Genomic DNA, 19,816 nt, shown 5'->3' with positions numbered 1-19,816 from the left:
TCATACACATACTCAAACGCAAAGTTGGAGGGTCCAACGGGACGTACCTGCGCCGCCCATTTTTCAACTTTTGTTAATAAATGGCGGTATCATTATCATTATCTATACTCCAAGTAACTCGACGAACAGGGGTTCCTTAGTAGATTTGACTTATGTCAAGCGAATTGGAATATTATGTATTTACTTTTATTTTACTTTATAATTGAGACATTACATCTTGACTTTTTTAATTTTACACTTTTTTATATTATATACTTATGCAAAACTTTATGAATTCTCACCAACATTAGTATTGACAAAATATATTATTTTAAACGTGCTGCAGGTTGAAGTTTAATTTGAGGATTGAAAACTAGATAGTTGGACCATTAGGTTATTAGAAACATATCATAATGAAGTTCAAAGTTATTGTATTGTTATTTGATTAGTGTCAAATTGTGTACTTGTGATTTAATGAAATGAAGTAATTATATTTATCAAGTTAATAGTGTCATGAGCTTGTGAGCAATCTGTACGTACTGCCCCGACATATTCCGCCCCGGCATATTACGCTGAAGGTCGGGGGGTTGCATTACAGCTCCAGTACCCCATCTCAAGTATGTCAAAGCGAGGGTCAAAGCATAATCGTTCAACCTATCACTGTAACCCAAGAACTTTTGAATATGAACCTAATTACACTTGGGTGGAATTAGGATCGGTGAATGGTCAATGAAGGTCTTACGAGGGTATCCTAAGTATTATCAAACCTAGACCGCAATAGTGTGAGAACCTAGTTAGCATCCCAGAGGGTAACATGTAGGCTGTCGGCCCTTAGTGTTCCTAAAATATATTTTCTTAAACGTAGCTACATGTTGAACTCTCAAAACTTTAGGTTGCAGTATTAGGCGTCCACCATTTAATTGTTGAAAGTCGTCTCAAACCCTTTTGCATCATGTTGATTCGTTTAAACTCTAATTGCCTATTGACATAAAACTAAATAAAGTAATCGCTTTCTATATATAATAATAGTTAATTAATATGATATTGAACATTATGTAGGAAACTGTTCGCGTATAAAAATAAAACACTTTTAATAAAATGATTACAATACAAGGAATCAAACCTATCTAGGAAAACAAGTAAATTACAATATGAATAACACCGAAAAAAATCAAAATTACAATACAATTGAAATAAAATAATGCAAGAAAGGTGTAGAAGAAAAATGGTGTCGAAGTATTTGTGGCCGAGGATCGTGTTTTACACGGAGCCCTTATTGAATTTCTCAATAATCTTGTCCACATAGTGAGATTGACTTAAGATAGATGGTGGGTAGTATCAATTGGAGTTGACGCGCACCGCATGTCATCCTTATTGAATTTCTCAATAATCTTGTCCATATAGTGAGATTGACTTAAGATAAGACCATTTTGGGTTCTAGTAATTTGGAACCCCAAGAATCACGTCCTCGAGACCCAAGTCTTTCATGTCAAACCTCGATTTCAACATATCTTTTGTAGATTTAATTATAGTATCATTACTCCCGATGATAAGCATATCATCTACATAAAGACATAAAATCACATAGCCTCCCGGCGTGTCCTTCACATAGATACATTTGTCACACTCGTTTATTTTAAACCATTGTCAAGCATGACATGATCAAACTTTAAGTGCCATTGTTTTGGAGCTTGCTTAAAACCATACAATGATTTGACTAGTTTACATACTTTGCCCTCTTTCCCTGGGGCGGAGAAACCCTCGGGTTGCTCCATGTACATCTCTTCATCTAAATAGCCATTTAGAAATGCGGGTTTTACATCCATTTGGTGAATTTCCAATTTTCGTAAGGCCGTGATTGCAAGAACCAACCTTATTGAGTTTATTCGCATGACCGACGAGTAAGTATCAAAATAGTCCAGACCTTCTTTTTGTCTATACCCTTTGATCACTAACCTTGCCTTGTATTTATCAATACTTCCATCGGCTTTCATCTTCCTTTTGAATATCTAATGATATCCAAGGGGTTTACAACCTGGTGGAAGATCTACTAACTCCCAAGTATGATTTTGCAATATAGAATCTATCTTGTTCTTAATTGCTTCTTTCCATTGAGGTGATTCCGCGGAGGTAACCGCCTCGCGGTAGGTATTGGGCTCACCCTCAACCATGTAGCTCACGAAATCAGGACCGAAGGATTTTTCAATCCTTGGTCTTTTGCTTCGTCTAAGCTCACCTTCCTTAATTTCGGGTCGTTCATGTCTCTCATCATGAACAGTATCATCAATCGCTCTTGATGTACTTGCTTCATCAACCGCTCTTGATGAACTTGCATGTGTTTTCCTTAAACAGGGAAACACATTTTTAAAAAAATCGTTAGTCCTCCACTCAACAATAGTGCCTTCATGTACATTGGGATTCTCGGACTCATGTACAAGAAACCTATGCACATTACTATGGTGTGCATATCCAATGAATATGCAATCCACGGTTTAGGTCCTATCGTTAGTGCCTTTGGTGGCGGAACCGTCACATTGGCAAGGCACCCCCATACTTGAATGTATTTGTATGAAGGTTTTTTACCTTTCCATAACTCATATGGAGTCACGTCCGCTTTCTTGCGGGGTATCTTATTCAAGATATAATTGGCCTAGAGAATAGCCTCCCCCCACAAGTCATAGCTCACGCCCGAGCTAATCAACATGACATTCATCATCTCTTTCAATGTAAGGTTCTTTCGTTCCGCAATGCCATTTGATTGTGGAGAATAAGGTGGGGTACACTCATGTATTATGCCACTTTTTGCGCATATTTCCGCAAATGGTGAAACATATTCACCACCCCTATCACTTCGCAAAGTTTTTATTCTCCGTTTTTGTTGATTTTCAACCTCATCTTTATACAAGATAAACTTGTCTATTGCTTCATCCTTACTTTTAAGTAAGTATACATAGCAATACCGAGTACTATCATCAATGAACATGATGAAATACTTATTACCACCTCTTGTGGGAGTGGCTTTTAAATCGCACACATCGGTGTGGATTAAATCAAGGGGTTCGGTTATTCGTTGAACCGATTTGAAAGGCTTTCTCGTTAGTTTGGATCAACACATGTTTCGCATTTATATTTTGAATCGATTTTAAAACATGGAATGCTATTTAATTTAATTAAACGTCGAATTGAATTAAAATTTACATGTCCTAGTCTACCATGCCAAACACAAGAATTAGAATTTTGACGACTCAAGCATGTAAATAGAATTTTTGACAACAATTACATTCAATTTGAACATAGCATTGTCGGCATAGCCCTTGCCGACAAACATTCCATTTTTCGATAAAATAAATTTATCCGATTTAATCACCAAGCAAAATCCGTGCTTGTTGAGCATCCATCCTGAGACAAGATTCTTGTGAATCTCGGGAACATAGAGAACTTTGGTCAACGTGAGCTCCTTGCCGAAAGTCCACTTCAAGACCACATCGCCTTCCCCCATGATGTCCGCAGTCGCTATATTCCCCTTGTAAAGCTTCTGGTCACCCGCCGCCTTTGAAATTGTTAAAGAGTTTTTTGTCGCTGCAATCATGGGGGTTGCGCCAGTGTCAACGTACCACCCTTTGGGAGCGTCTCCCACAACATTGACTTCCTCGATGAAAGCCGCTTCCTCAGTAATCATCGCCACAAGAGGAGTGCCATCCTCGTCCACCAAATACGCGCGCTCGCGCTTCGGTTTCTTGCACTGGTTCGCCCGGTGCCCTATCTCGTTTTAGTTGTAATATGGTTCTTGGAAAGGTGGAGGTTTCTTTTTCACAGCCCCTTTCTTCACACCAAGGTCCACTTTCTCTTTTGCTTTGTTACCTTTTCCTTTACCCTTGTTTCCCCCTTTGGAGGATTGACCGTACTCGACTAAGTTAGCCTTGGCGGATACATCCACTAGGCTACCTTTTTGATCTCTCTTATTGTCTTCTTCTATCCAAAGTCAAACAATAAGATCATCAATGGTCATCTCCTTTCGCTTGTGTTTAAGATAATTCTCAAACTCAACCCAACTAGGAGGCAATTTTTCAATCATTGCTGCCACTTGAAATGTCTCACTAAGTATCATTCCCTCAGTAAAGATGTCGTGAAGTATAACTTGTAACTCTTGGACTTGACTAATTACGGTCTTGGAGTCAATCATTTTATAGTCCAAGAAACGGGCGACAACAAATTTCTTTGTTCCCGCATCCTCCGTTTTGTACTTTTTGTCTAAAGACTCCCATAATTACAACTTTGAAGGACCAAACAATGGGTTTTTCCAAGAGTTTAGCGTTAAAAAATCCGAATTGTAACCGGTTTCCGTTTCTACAAAGTCGCTACTTTGAATAAAAATGGAAAAAAAATGTTTTTTAAAAACACAACCGCGTGAAACAAAACTAGTTTGAGTCTGTCGCTTACTACGCCCTTCCTCGTCTCTGGGTGCCTAGGTATCCACCGTAAGCCTTTCCTCGTTTGAACCTCGCCCTTCATTTTAAGGCTATGCCATCCTAAGGTGCTGCTAAATTTTGAATACACGAACGGTGATTTTAAAAAAATTTGTTTTAAGATTGTAGGAAACCGTTCGCGTATAAAAATAAAAAACTTTTAATAAAATGATTACAATACAAGGAATCAAAGCTATCTAGGAAAACAAGTAAATTACAATATGAATTACACCAGAAAAAATCAAAATTACAATACAATTGAAATAAAAAAATGCAAGAAAGGTGTAGAAGAAGAATGGTGTCGAAGTCTTTGTGGCCGAGGATCGTGTTTTACACGGGGCCCTTAAAACAAATTCCGGGTCTTTCCCTGTTTTGTTTCCCAGGGTACAACGGCCTAAGCAATATGTACTGCCGGGGAGGGCTCTAGCACCCGAATAGTACCTTAAAGAAAATTATGAAGATGATCAAGAATGTTGGAATTCTTTAGGGAGAAAGTTGGAAAAAACACAAGAGATAATGTGTTATATGGTGTGTCTTTCAACCAAGGAATACCTTGGTATTTATAGTTGAAAAACCAACTCATTCACCATAACCACATGAGTTGAAACTTCAATCACCATTAACCAAAAGTTTAATTTTTTGACCAAATTAAAGGAACCATTAACCAAAACTTTAATCTTTTTACCAAATTAAAGGACATTTTAATAGCTTTGACTAATTGACTAACAGCCTTGAAGAGAGTAATTCAAAGTTTTGTTTTTCACAAAAAATTTTCCAACACATTATAGCCACATCATTTACCCCAACATCAAGTACCACATATGGGACGGTCTCAACCGATTGCCACGGTGGTAGTAAAGGAAAACAAAGGTTTTGAGTGTATGTGATTATGGGTTTTAAATTGAGGTTTGCTACTAGATTCCTTGAATGAATAGTAGTGTGATACTCAGGTTTACTTAATTTTTCAAAGTCGTAGGTGTGGTGTAAGGTTTGAGGCCATTGAGTGAATAACTCGGGTGCTTTTTAGATGAAACCCAATGAGAATAGTTCAGTAGTGTAGTCAGCAGTTTTGGTGGTGATGGTGGCGGTGTCGTGATTAGAGGTGTAAGATATGACTTTGTGTTGATTTTGGCGAGGAGGTGTCAGAAATTTTGATGAGGGTCGCGGTAAGGTTAGTGGTGATTTGGTTCAATGGTGGTTATGGTTCATGGTGGGTTAAGCTCCAAGAACAAAAGAGAAGAGAAACCGAAGATTGAACAATTTTTTATTTATTTTTCTTATTCTTTTTTTCTCAAACGAAGATTACAATTTATAGGAAAACCAAGACATAAAATTAGGGAAAACCAAACAATAAAAAAAACCAAAGTGTAGTAAGAACTCGATTTTGGTTGGATGTTTGCATAGGCGATAGTCTATTGAGAAACTGGTTTCCTAACTTGTTTGCGTTGGAAGTGAACAAAGGCGTTTGTTTGTGGATCGCTACATTACTAATGAAGGAGTTTATTTGATGAATTGTTGGTGGAAATCTCAGCTTGTATATGGTAATGCTGTTAACGAACTAATGGAATTGTTAGATTGTTTATTCTATTTCAGGTTTAAAGGAAGTCCAGACAAATGGGTATGGGGAGGAGAGATCTCGGAGGCGTATATAGTAGCAGCAATGAAAAAGCTTCTATATAAGGTTAAGCCTCCTATTCAATCTAGCATTTTGGAGTGGAATAACTGGGTTTCTTTGAATATGAACGCGGTTGCTTGGAGGGCTCTTCAGAATCGATAGTTACGGTCGAGATATGATATATGTAGTAATTGTATGGTGATGGGGAGTCGGTTGATCATATTTTCGCGTCCTATTATGTGGCGACTATGGCTTGGAAAAGTGTTAGTTTGTGGTGCAATATTTGTTTACCACAGGGTCAGTTAGAGATATCCTTCTAGTCTTCAAACAAGTTCCAAAAATCAAGCACAAGAGGAAAATGGTTCAAGCGATTATTATGGTGGCTATATGGTGCTTATGGAAGGCCTGTAACAAACTGATTTTCGAGAATAAATCTTTCAAGATTGAGAACATTTTGGAAAATATAAAGGTTCTTAGCTATTTGTGGATTAAAAATAGTGCAAAACATTCGAATTCGGATTGGGATTGATGGAAGATGTTGTATGTGTACATTTTTTGTGTTTTTGTTTGTACCCGTCCTTGCTACCTACTTTATAGGGAGGATTTTTGGTGTTGGTTCTAAGGAAGCTTGCTATTAGAAAATAAACTTAATTAATATATCAAACTTAATTAATATTTATTATCGCATTAGTATACTCATAATAGCCTCGTTTCTCAATATACAACTTCTAGATTGATTGTTTTCACGCCTAGTGATAAAGTGATGATTGATGATTTAGGTTGATTTCCTAATTATCAATACTTGTTTTATTGTCAAGTGTTGCCTTGTAAAATTTCATGGAGAGATCTGATTAATGTTGATTATGGAACAAATTTTGATACGTTTTCGGATGGATTTATCATCAAAATCTTCATTTTCGGTGTTACGTTTAAGGTGAAAATAGTTCCGATAACTTTTCCGAACAAGTATTACAAAGATTGGGTTGTGATTCATATTATTTGTGAGGTTCTTTCTCTAAAGAAGCTGGTGGAAGTCAAACGTCAACTAGTTTTGACCACCACCGTCAAAACACTAATCTCTGACCTTTCCCGCCACCAACCCGTCTCGCCACCGTCATACCCTTAGAAGTCAAAAAAATGTGTCGTCGTTCACCATGGTATGCCCTTTTCACAATCCCTAGCTTTCTTCAATTGGGTGATCCTCGAATCAACCATTTCAACCAAATCAATCATTTCCCCTTGTCGCGCGAATTTGATCGATATCACTGATCCTACGGTGGTGGAGGTGGCCGAATGAATGAAGATGGCTGGGTTTATATATATAGGGGAAAGTTAACGTACAAATGAAATTAGCGTGCTAATTGTGAAAATCAAGTAGAGAAATTATATATACAAGTAGAGTTTATATAATTACATCATAGAGTAATTACATAATTACTCTACTTTTATATATAATTACTCTACTTGATTCTCATAATTAGTACACTAATTTCATTTGTATTTGATCCAAACCATATATATATATATATATATAGGGGATGGATCTTGCGAGAATTGAAATCATAGTGAGAAGTGTGAGAAGTAAATCTTAGCCATTGATTAAGTGTAATCAACGGTACAAATGGCTTTTTTGTAATTAAAAATGGCATTGATATGGTGGTTATTAATGTGAAAGGGCAAGACCATCAAATATATTTAGGCATAAAAAAACGGATCAACTTTATGAAACCCCCCAAATAATGCCTAAATTAACTTACTTTTGAATTATTCACTTCGATTAAAAAATTATGAGTTTTATTTTTGGATTAATTTGTTAAGATTCAAGGATTCATGATGGTATGCCGTTTTCATATATTTTTTTTTCAATTAAGTTTAATATAATTTACAACATTAAATAAATGCCTACATTTGAATTATTTTTTTAACAATATTCGATCAAAAAATTAAGATTTTTATTATTGGATCAATTTGTAAAGATGTAACAACACAATGTTAACCAAACATCTCATGTGTGTACTTTTGTAGTATTAGTTTTTTTTCTTAACTGTACATGTAGGGTGTGTAGGATAAGTTTTATTTTACTGTGTAGGGTATGTAGGATAAGTTTTTTTTTTACTATGTACGGTGTCTAGGATACATTTTTTAACTGTGTAGGGTGTGTAGGATAAGGTTTTATTTTATTTTATTATTATTTTTTTACTATATAGGGCGTGTAGGATATTATTGTTAATGATTGAATGGGTAGGATAGATATGCTTACTCTGTATGGTCCGCATATGTCAATTGTTGTGTAGGATAAACATGTTTACTGTTTAGGGTATGCTAAACTAAATATGTTTACTTTGCTGGATAAAGTAGTTTTCTACATGTGTTTACGATAAGTTTTTTTACTATGTAGGGTGCATACAATAAGTTTTCTTTTAATACTGTGTAGGGTGTGTAGGATAAGTTTTTTTTTATTGCTTAGGGTGTGTAGGATATTATTGTTAACGATTGAATGTGTAGGATAGATATGTTTACTTTACATGGTTCGTATATGTCAATTGTTGTGTAGGATAAATAAGTTTATTGTGTAGGCTATGCTGAATAAATTTGTTTAAAAAAGTTAAACGTATTTATTAAAATATTACTACGTATACATTTACTTGGTTTACGATATTTGTTTTTGTAAAATGTAGGTGCGCTTGAAAATGACACGCAGAATTCAAACAACTCATGGAACATGATTATGATATTGTGCAAGAGAAATATGAAGTTATGGTAAAGAATGTTGTTGTTGTTAAAGTTAAAGAAAAAAAAAAGCTAAAAGAATGTCTAAATATGAGCAATGTGGAATTCCAAGTCCACATACAATATTACATGTATATTGTTAGTATTATTGTGATTTGTATATGGTTTAAGTTTCTGTATAATGTTAAATTGATGTGATGACAATAATAATTAATTTTCATTCAATAAGAATATTTTGCTCAATACAAATATTTGGCTTGATCTTAGTTGGTATTTTGATGTTTAAAATTGTGAACATGGTCGATGGCAATGGTGAAAACCTTTAAAATTTTATTATAAACAAATAAAAATAAATAATATGATTTGTAACCGCTTGCAATTAATAGTTACCAAAACTAACATTTGAATATATTAAATTCATACCCTTGTAGATAATTTAATGGAAAAATAAAAAGAAAAGATATGATTGGTTGTAACCACTTCTCGCACTTCTCACTGTAAGAATATTTATGAAATGAACCAATACCTATATATATATATATATATGGGAGGGATAATTTGAGAACCTTGTTGAGTTTTAAGAATTTAAGAATCTTATTCTTAACCAACATTTAATTAAATAGGTTAGATTATGTGGTTGGGATTAGATTTGATTAAAAAATTAAGTAAGAGAGAGAATAAAAATGTACATTGATTACACTAATTTAAACATCCGTTATACCTACGTAAAAAGTCGATTCGGTGCGTAAAAAATGTTGTAATTTTTCTATGTACATGTAACCTACGTTATTACGTATATGTAAAAAAAATTCAACAAAAAAAAAACTGTTACGTTGAGTTCTTTCAAGTTCTTAAAACTCAAAGTGATTATTCAAATAAATCAGCCATATATATATAAACAAAACTTTTAAAAGCTCTCTTGTTACTCCCTATATCCTCTCAAGCTACCAGATTGTTTTATTTGTAAATGGAGGCTTCTCGTGCATTTGACCCGAATTCATGGGCCATCAAACCCTGATAGCCCTTAAACGGGTTATGACATCTCACTAAATTCAAAATTAATCTCACCAAATATTTTATATGAAAATCCTATAAAAATTAGTATCTAAATTTTTTAAATTGACATTTATAATTAAGAAGCAATTTTATAGTAAAAAAATAAGCGGGTCATGGGTCTCACCAAACTCAAATAGCTTTTAAGCCAAGTTATAATATCTCATTATTTATGAAACCCTTTAATTATCAAATACTAAGTATATTATTAACATCATTATAATAAATAAAATTAAAATCCTAAAAAATATATAAATGTTAGAAACGAATGATGCTAGTTACAAAAAACAAAGAAAAGAAAATTGAGGTATTTTACTCTTTTACATGAGATGTATATTTGCATGGAAACCAAATCAATTATTAATTTTCAAATATTATTTCTAGTTTTCCCATTTTAAATATAGAAAGTTGGTTCTTTTATTCTCAATCAACGAATTATGATAACTAATAAATCAAATCTTAGAATCAGATCTCCTCTTAGTTTTAATGGGTCATAACAACTAAGAAAGAATGTGATTTATGACACATCTCTAGTATTTTTGTTTATTAATTAAGTAAGAAGCAAGATATATTAATTTTTCATCTACCAATACTATTAAATCAATAAGATTTTTACACACTTGTCTTCTTCCTATTGGCCAACTCCTATAGTTGCCATATATGCCATGCATTCTAAGGTTTTCTTGTAATTTAAATAGTTCAAAATTAAAATGTTTTTCATGTTTTGGATGGACCCGTTTGTCTTTTATTTTAACCCTATACCCTATTCGTGATAAACAACTAACCGAAATCACATTCTTTCACCCTTATCACAGCCTCCAAAAACCTATCACAACCTCCGTTTCTCTTTCAATCAACTGTCTTCTTAATCCAATCGATTAATGAAGGTATGCTTTTTGGTTTGAATTAGCGATTAGTGAAGGTATTTTTGGATAGTCAACGTCCAGATCCAATTTCCTGTCCTTTTTTGGATCGTTCAGCTTTCTTTACAAACAACGAATCTCACTTTTTTTTTTTGAATATGTGTTTCCGGTTGTCAGTTTTTTGTTCATATTATAGCATGAATTGGAACCTGTTATATGGTTTTACAACTGAATTATGTGCATGAATACAAATGTAAGCAAGCTGAGTTCACAACTTTAAGATGTTTCTCTCTCACTATCATCCACGAGTAAACGCTAGGTAACATCGATTCTATCATAGTTAAGTTATTTTCAAATTCAATGAAATATTCTTTGAAATCGGGATTTAAATTGGTACTAAAATCTTCAAAATCTCACTATAATTGTATAGTGATTTTAAATTTATATTTAATTTTAAATTATATTCATTGTTTTTATTTGTGATTTGATTTTAGAAATGAATGATTGGCTTTAATTTGAGTTTAAAAAAGAGTGCTTGATTTTTTACTTGATTTTTGGTAAATAGTAATGGCTTGATTGTGACTTTACAAAAACAAGTTTTTGTAACTTAAAATTTGAAACATAAATTCTCAAATAAGAAGTGCCAAATATTCGGGTTGTCTTTATTAATTTAATAGGAAATGCTTGAAATATGTCATTCCCAAAAATAAATGTACTTATGCTATATAGAATGATAAACATTTTTTTAATGAAAGATTAATTTACGGCTATATAGAATACTGAACTTATTTTTAATATATTTAGTCATATCTCGGTTAATATTTCAACCTTAAGGTAAGTGTTTTGAATTCATTTTGTCTGATTAGCATACTTTTGAAAGCCAACATAATAAACAATATTAAATTTGATTGTTGATAAGTTTGTTTATACTTGTGTGTCATTGATATGAAGTTTATTAGGGCTCAATTATGGTTACTGATTTTAATTATTATGAGTTTTTTGCTGAGTTTGTTGAAGTCTTTTAGTTTGATTGGTGACGAGTTTGTTTATGCGTGTTTAGCATATGAAATGCAAGTTTGTGCTCAGTTGTGTTTACTCATTTTTTTCATTGCTAAAGTTGTTTAAAAAAATGTTTTTTTTAATAAATTTGGGCCAAATCCACTATTTGATTCGAATAATGATTTAGTGATTAGAAATTTATATGATTGATAGGTTATTATTATTATTATTTACCAGTTACTGTTGCATACCTAACTGAATTTACCATTTTGTGACCTCCAACATACAACTTTCTCTACAGTTAGAAGCCATATGACAAACGAAGCAGAATGAAACAATCACTTCTTGTGGTAAGACTTCATATACAGATTAACCATTTAGGCTACATTTTACTTTTTATTCATATAAGCTCATTAAGATTTATATTAAAATCCTCTTATGACATGGTGAAGGAGAAACAACTGATTTTCACATTTGGTAGAGAAGGCTGAATTCAGTACCTTATCGTATACAGAAATAATCGGAAGATAAACAAATCGTGAATGTTTTCATTTGTAGTCTTAACAAAGTATTGTATTAGTTCTTTAAATAATGATTATTTAAATTCCTCTCTGTATATCAACAAATGCATGGAAGGAAGGAGATGAAGTTGTTTTTATTACAAGCCGACTTCAAAATAAAAATTTGGATATGGTCGGCGGAGGTGTTAAAGAAATTATTGAAAATTTCTCAAATGAGTTGTAAGGTTCCGATCCTTCATTTGACTTTTGAGAGGTTAAAAGGGAATATTGGTAATTTTTCATAATTAGCTGTTTTTTTAATTTAAGTTGGAAAGAGATTCAACATGGAAACTGCTCTTGATTCCCTGAAATTGACAGAAGTGTATGTTTGAGTTTTGAAGGTCAAATGGCAGGTGATGAGATTCAAAGTTAACAATTATTGACTTCGCATTTTGTAATTCAAGCAAACAATTTCTTTTGTTCATGTTCATTTATTTGTCCATTCGTTTAAGACCTAAACGAATAATTCACAAACGTAAATGAACATAAACAAACAAACCCAAACAAACATAAACTAACACAAATGAAGATAATTGACTAAACATAAACAAAAAAACAAACATAAGTTAGCATTAATGAACACAAGCGAACAAGTCTACTACATCACAATTTAAAGAGCCCTTTTTATTTTTTATTATCATAAATATAACTACGTATGTATTTATTAAAACTTAACGAACATAAACACACAAAAATAAACGAACAAACATAAATGAGCATAAATGAGTAAACATAAACGAATTTAAATTTGTTGGGTTGCTCTTAGGGTAATTTGTTGTAGTTTAGGCTTTATAGGCATAAACAGAATTTAAATTTGCATCAGGTGATTGGTTGGAAGATTAAGCTCAGTACGATGAGATATGCTTTTGGTGTGCTACCTGGCAATGCCTCAGAGCAATGACTGATGAAAATGTATATCTGCAAGATTTGGAGGTGAGTTACATTTTTTCATGTCTAAGGTTTTTGCATTAGGATTCATTTGTGTCCCTTTTTTATTGAGTTAAATGGGCGATCTTGGTATGGACGAGGATAGCCCATGCTTTCTTCTTTTGCTGTTCATCTATACGTACAAATGCAGGTTCCAAGTATTGATTTATACGGGTTGTTTGACAATGTTTTTTACTATGAAAGGTATTGGCTGATCTTGCTTACAACCAATCAGTTGACATCTACTTTGATTCCTTGTATCTAATTGGAGCAGGAAACAGGGTAAATATTTCTTTATATCATTAAATTTTTAAATAACACAATACTTTATGATCATATATATTTAAAAAAAGTATTTTGAAATAACATGCGTGACTAACGATATTTAAACAATATTTAATTTTGAATTAATAAGTTTATAACTTGTAGTCAACGTGTCATGATGACCTGAGTATTTTGTGCAGGTGGAAAGATGGATGATATAAATGTAATTGTTTGCGATTTGTATGATCCGTTATCTTCAATGTATTGCTTCCATGAGCAGGATCACTATACATTTCTTGTAAATCTTAGAAAATTATTTTCATTATTATTTATTGAGTTGTAAATTTCATTTTAAAGACCCAACAAGTTAGAGGGTTGACAACAAGAGATGGATACCCTCCACCTATATTTGAGGTTGAGTGTGTGTAGGTTGAGTTCGAGAGATATTAATGACCGATTTTTGGTGTTATTTCATGGTGAAGAAATCGAGTACCTAAGTTTGGATAGTGTTAGTGATGATTTCGATCCAGCTTTATAGTTATCAAATTTTCTAAACTGTTTAAAAATGTCTAGAATGCCTACCAGATTGGCTTTTAAAGTAGATATGCCAATAATGTTACTAAGGAATATTGATAAAAAGAATTACATATGTAACGGAACTAGACTTCAAGTTATTCATTTGGGTAGACGTGCTATCGAAGTCAAAGTAATTTCATGTACTATATTGGTTATCGTACTTATATTGCTCGTGGTGGTCTAGCGCCTTTAGATAAGAAACTTCTATTTAAGTTGAAGAGAAGACAGACCTTGTTTCAATTTGGTTTTCAATGACCGTTAACCGAATTCAAATGCAGTCCTAGCAAGAGTTGGAAAGAAGACAACAAATATGGTTTTACTGAAAATACTTAATAGTTTACGAATTTGTAATTTTTAAAGTTTTAAATTATATTTCCAAACAATGTACTATGACTCCTTTTTTTTAGTTTTTTTTTATAACTTTATGTTTTTATGTACTTTGTTTACATACAAATTTGAATTGCAAGTATATTAAACAGTCCTCCCAATAAACATATAACGAAAACTTTTGTCATATTAAATCATATGTGTTTAGTTGTCGATTTCTATATTTCCACCCTTGTCGTACACGGGTTAATAACCTAGTTTTTTAATACAACAATGAAAGATATATCAAAAGACAAAAGTACCTTTGATATTAGAATTAATCGATTGGAGTTAATGAATTGGATGGAAATGACAGCTTTTATAAACCATGATGACGGAAATTCTTTTTGGACGGACATAGCAAATATTACCAAATCACAAGGACTATATTGGCAATTTACTCTTCAAATGTAAAATGACATTTATTCGGTCGGTAAAACCCGAGTGTTGCAGCCTCTAATCAGTATGAATTCGGTCGGTGTGGGTCAGGTTCGTTATGCTACCAGAACTAAACCCAGAAAATAATTTCATTAAGTTAACACATCTAAAAAGAGACGCTTATTCAGCCGGTAAAACCGGGCTTTGCACAGGTAGTGCCACGACGAGTCGACGAGAATTCGGTCGACATCATTGAGGTTCGTTACGGTACTAGAATTAAACCTAGAAAATAAGTTAGTCAATTATTACATTTAAAAAAAACAAAAAGATTACACATATTTAAATAAAGAATAAAAAAGAGAATTGAAAGTTCAAAATTGTTCACCGACCACTACTTTTTAATCTATATAATATAATATAAGTTGTATTATTATTATTATTATTATTATTATTATTAATGTTAGTAATAACACAACAAACGCAAATTATTGTTAGCTTAAATGATTGAGTTGAGTTTGGTTTAAGTCTTGCTTGTGACAAAAAGAGGAGGGGGGGGGGGGGGGGGTTTCAAGGTTGAGCCAGGGTTTTCGCAAGGGTAGTCTCTAGTATTCGGGGAACATAGATGAGTCCATGACCCATTTGTGTGCAAATTAGCCATTAAAAAACATATATAAATAAATAACACAAGTATACAACAAAACACAAACCAAAAACACGTTGATGTAAAGTTTTGACGTGTGGGACATAACATATATATGATTCAGATGTTTACGATACAAAGAAAGTGAGCCTTTAAAAAAGCTTACATAAACACAAAGATCACATATATCTCTTAATGCTTATGAAAGATTCTTCATCACATTATGAAGGCTCTCACACTTCTTCCAGCTTTATCTCTTTCCTCATCTTGCCTATGCTTTCTCTTCGTTTCGATACTTTGCAACATATGTTTTTGTAATCAAAACTCAGATCCTGTTCAATGCGTACCCACAGAACGGTTGGCTCTTCTTGATCTCAAGAGCAACCTCAATGACGATGCAAACCGCCTATCTTCTTGGGTAGGAAAAGACTGTTGCAGTTGGTTAGGTGTCGTCTGCGACAATATCACCGGTCACGTACACGAGATCCACCTTCGTGGCCATTGTTATGAAGAAGACACAGAAGAAGATGAACAAATGTTAAGTGGAACCATAAGTCCATCATTGATCAAACTGTCACAACTCAGATACCTCGACTTGAGCTGCAACGATTTCGGTTTCAGCTTGATTCCAGCATTCATTGGTTATTTCCAAAATCTTATATATCTTAACCTCTCACACTCGGGATTAAGTGGGGAAATCCCTCACCAACTTGGAAATTTATCAACACTACGTGTCCTTGATCTTTATGGCAAATTTTCTCTTCATTCTAAAAACTTAGCATGGCTAAAGAATCTTAAAAGGGCTGCAATACCTGGATTTGGGTGGCACCAACCTCATAGAAGCTTCAGATTGGTTTCTGGTAGTCAGCAACCTCACTTCTTTGCTGAAGCTTCATTTTTCTTCATGTGAGTTAAATCAATTACCTAGTCATCCAACTGCAGTTAGTCTTACGTCCCTTATTTCCCTAGATCTTTCGTATAACACCTTTGACAACATGTTGCCTGGTTGGATTTTTAGCCTACGTAATTTAGCTTATTTAGATCTGACTTTTTGCTATATTAGTGGTGTAAATCCCGGAACTCATGGTGGTTTCCATAGCATCCGTTCTTTAAGGACTCTTCTTCTTTCAAGAAACACCTTTGTGAATTCTACATCTTTACTGAATGGATTGTCTAGCCTAAGTAATCTTCGGCAGCTTGATGTTAGTGGGTGTGACATTTCTTCACCGGTTGTAGGCAGCCTACAAAACTTGCCTTCGATTGAATATGTTGACGTATCCTACAATGATATTGTTGAGGAGATACCTAAATCATTAAGTAACCTTTGCAACAACATCACTATCCTTGGTCTGGGATCTAATAAATTTTCGGGTAATGTGTCGGAGCTTCTTGAAAGATTTTGTGAATGTGAGTCACCTAAACTGGAAGCATTAGATTTCAGTGATAACTATCTAGTTGGTCAACTGCCAGAAAGACTAGGGAAATTGGAAAATCTGATCGATATTGATCTTTCTTCCAATCAATTAACAGGGAGCATTCCAGATTCTTTAGGAAGTTTGCCGCTTCTTGAAACACTGGATCTTTTGCACAACAAGTTAAATGGAAGTCTTCCTGAAAGTATTGGGCGACTCAGTAAACTAGCTATTCTAAGTCTTGATCATAATTCTTTAACAGGTATTCTGACCGAAACCCACTTTGCCAATCTAACGGACTTGTCAATATTGTCTATTGAGGATAACAAGTTGGTGTTTAAGCTAAATGTTAAAAAATGGACTCCTCCTTTCCAACTCTTAACATTGCTAGCAAGTTCTTGTAGTTTAGGCCCTCAATTTCCTTCATGGATTCAGTCGCAACTAGACCTGACATGGTTGGCTGCATCAAACTCAAGCATATCAGACACCATCCCCAATTGGTTTTGGACTACAATATTCCCTAATTTAGATTACTTGAACATTTCCAACAACAAGATTCAAGGAAAGTTGGGAGATGTTACTGCTCCTAAACCACAAGCAGTACTAGATCTAAGTAACAACCGTTTACATGGTAGGTTACCTGATAATTTCAGCACAACAAAACTCCTAGATCTTTCTAGCAATATTCTCTCAGGGTCTTTAGAACAGTTCTTATGTTCGGGCATTCAAGAGCTGCGACCGTTAGAATTTCTTAATCTAGCAAACAATAACATGTCTGGTGTTATCTCAGATTGTTGGATGAATTGGAATCATCTACACGTTCTAAACCTAGAGAAAAACCAATTTTATGGTATCATCCCATCATCTCTAGGAAATATTTCTTCTTTACGATCATTGGAAATGGATTATAACAGGCTATCCGGCAGTCTACCTCCATGGTTACTAAATTCCACCAGCCTGGTAGTCATCAAACTTGCAGAAAATGAATTGATGGGAAAAATACCATCATCAATAGAGAGAAATAATACATGTCTGAGAGTTCTAAGTCTTCGTTCTAACAATTTGGAAGGTAAAGTCCCAGAAGAAATATGTCATCTTAGTTCTGTTCAGATCTTGGATCTTGCTCATAATGATCTCTCAAGGAACTTACCACATGCTTTACAAACTTTTCTGTTATATCAGGAAGTAAGATAGCAAGACCGATTGTTGTGTACGAAACTACAATAGTTAGTGCATCATTGGTGACAAAGGGTAATACTTATACGTATGGCACCATACTTTATCAAGTCACTTCACTAGACTTTTCTAGTAATAAGTTTTCAGGGTCAATTCCTGATGAACTTGTGGGACTTTCAGGCTTACGGTTCTTGAATCTGTCACACAATGCATTAACAGGACCAATTCCCAACTCGTTCAATCAAAATGGAACGCTTGAATCCTTAGATCTGTCGATGAACGATCTTGAAGGAAATATTCCTTTCAGCTTGTCACAGTAAACCTCTTTGAATTGCCTGAACATATCGTACAACAATCTTGTTGGCAGAATCCCAACAGGCCCTCAGTTTCAAACATTTGGCGAGTTGAGTTTCGTTGGAAATGCACTTTGCGGGGGTCCTCTTCCAACGTGTTTAGAAAATAATGGGGATCCCAAATCGACTACCCACGGAAATGGTGAATCTAATCACATTGATTGGATCCTAGTGATATTTACACTTGTCGGATTGGTTGTTGGTTTCTGGATCATCCTTGTCCCGTTGTTTTTAAGCAGACGATGGAGGATTGCATATTATCGTTTCCTTAAAGAAATCTGGTTCAAGCTTCAAGAATTCGTATTTCTCCTATTCCTCCGTAAGTCATGACCAGAATTTTACTTTTCTATTACGTACATTAATAGATTCTTTGTTTTAAAAGTACAAGTTATGTCTGTTTGTTCACAAAACAAGTATAATATGGAGGAATGAAAAAAGTATAGTAGAAAGTATGTAAAATATAAAATTTGCAACAATATGAACTCTATATTTCTTAATATTTCTTACTGTACATGGACTTAATATTTTATCTCAGTTACCTGTGTTAATGTTTGCTTACAGGTCTCACAAGGAGGTTTAGGATCCGATAAGAGGAAACATCACTGCGGTTACTCCAATAAATAGTGTTGCAATTTAAGTAAACTTCGCTAATAAATTAGTTTGATTTAAAGTGTAAAACTAAGTACTCTATTGTTGTATTTGTTATTGGCTATGCAGTCGAAATCGCCGATTTGATGTATTGGTTATTGGTCCCTTGGTAAAATATCGGTCAAAATATCAGCCAGAATATCGGTACCGATATCGGCGATGTTGACCGATATCCGACCAATATTTGACCGATATATCACTGAAATTCCCAATATCAATGTTTTAAGTCTCAACTATCAACTTTTAGTGTCCAATGCTATTGCTTAATGTTTTAATCAGTTCCTACTGCTTGCTACAAGTTGTTAGTGATTTGCAAGTTGTAAATGGTTAATTTGTTAACGGTAGAAGAGTATACTGAATTATTAGTTTTAAATTGCTATATATATGAATTTTATATGATATTAAAATTATCGATACCCCACCGATATACCACTGCGGTAATCAATATCTCAACAACCGGTCCTTGACTGATATATGATATTTTTCCGTGTTAACTACTTAGGTTATTAGCTTGGTTTAATTGCCACTCTACGTGCACGGTATTGGTATAGTATAGGATGGATTTTAGTTGGGAAACTATCATAACTAAAAAAAATTATATATAAAATCCAACGGCTAGTATTACCTAGGTAAAGTGGTGCAGGAACTAGGCCCAAAATGAGAATGGGGTATGTGTACCAACGGGTCGTGGTTTTACTAGGATAAATCGATATAATCATTTTAAATGAGATTGTTGGGCTGCTTTGGGCTTGCCAATGGGCCTTTTACCATTTGCGCATCTCGAGAAATTGGGTTAACTGGTTCACATGTT

The 19,816-nt window shown here is 33.9% G+C and overlaps 1 protein-coding gene and 1 pseudogene across 1 annotated transcript in view; both read left to right on the top strand.

The window, feature by feature from the left end:
* LOC143628521 (uncharacterized) overlaps positions 1–19,816 on the top strand; it is a 217,873-nt gene that overhangs the window by 133,881 nt on the left and 64,176 nt on the right. The gene's annotated exons all lie outside the window — the stretch shown is intronic.
* On the top strand, positions 15,640–18,687 carry LOC143628535 (receptor-like protein EIX2; annotated as a pseudogene).

This window comes from Bidens hawaiensis, unplaced genomic scaffold, assembly GCF_021521415.1.
Source record: "Bidens hawaiensis isolate Kalapana, Puna unplaced genomic scaffold, B.hawaiensis_p1.1 tig00005019_1, whole genome shotgun sequence".
NCBI classification, from domain to species: Eukaryota; Viridiplantae; Streptophyta; class Magnoliopsida; order Asterales; family Asteraceae; genus Bidens; species Bidens hawaiensis.
This window is presented reverse-complemented; position numbering and strand designations above follow the sequence as displayed.